Source organism: Diadema setosum, chromosome 12 (genome assembly GCF_964275005.1).
Source record: "Diadema setosum chromosome 12, eeDiaSeto1, whole genome shotgun sequence".
Classification (NCBI taxonomy): domain Eukaryota; kingdom Metazoa; phylum Echinodermata; class Echinoidea; order Diadematoida; family Diadematidae; genus Diadema; species Diadema setosum.
In genome coordinates this window covers 22,375,733-22,377,004 of record NC_092696.1, presented here as the reverse complement: position 1 = coordinate 22,377,004, position 1,272 = coordinate 22,375,733, and positions in this window count along the sequence as shown.

Below are 1,272 nucleotides of genomic sequence, written 5' to 3'. Positions count from 1 at the left end.
AATGGGAGTGAACGGAGACCTCCTCCATGTCATTACCCCCAATCTTCTCTCTGTCACTCCCCTCTAAATCCGAAAAATCAGGAAACTCAAACATTTGATAAACATCATTAATTGATTAATGTTTCCCTTGATCATCAAATCTTCGCTTTTTGAGATAGCATGACATGCTGCAGACTCAATAATTTGACGTTACATTCATCAAAACGTTCGTGTATTCGATCAAAATATTCTTATCTATGGTAAGCTTGTGATGTTTGATTATCAATCTTTTGTTCCTTGTGGATGCCGCCGCGACGCCATCTTACCAAGCACACTCTAACGGGGATTTGCACACATTTTCCAACAGAGTCCGTCACCAAGATCACGTGATGTCATGAGCTTCGTGCACAAAATGGGCTGTGCTTAGAAAGATGGTGGCGCGGTGGCTTCAAGGCGATCGACCTATGAGATATCCAGATACATCTTGTAGAGCTCAGTGGGTTAGGGCCACTCTGTGTCAATAATAGTGAATGATTTGGTAATGATGTTCTATGTTCCTCCGAAAAGAAGCTTCGAATGTCACTTCTTTTTCAGACCTCTTAATCAACATTCCATTCTGTACATTTTTGTTTATCTACGAATCGTGTATATATAATTTTCTAAACAAAATTGAACTATAATATATTGTGGTGGAGTGGAGAAAAAGAATACATTCTATAGATATCATGGTCTTGAATGTTATGAAATGTAAGTTTGAATTTCGCAATCAGTTTGCAATAGTTTTACGTGTGAGGTGTTGCAGAATTTCGTGGATGGGGAACATGGAGGATGTGTGAACTCACTCATCATTTACACAACTATATTTCAGTTCTCATTGTTAACTCGTTTTGTGCCAGGGACTTTAGACAGTGCGTTCAGCGCTAGGAGTTTTTTCTGTGCCAAGCGGCACTCAAAGCACATAAAGGGTTAACATCATGGTGGGACTCTGCTGACTCAAGGTGTGGGATGATGCTCAGATGGATGACCATCATGTGCCAAACATGTTTTTACTAGACTATAATTTTTGTACCTCAGTATCTGTGTGTAAATGACACCATGCTAAATTACCTTTCTAGCAATGTTTCCACCACCATCACCTCTGAATAACAATTTTGATTATTTTCTCACTAGTAGATTTTTACTTCTTTGACACAATTATGTCATCCAGTTATCATTTTCACCGCAATTTATTCACAGCTTTAATTTCGGGACTATTCTACTTTGTGAAAACGTGCGCCACTTTAATATCTCAGA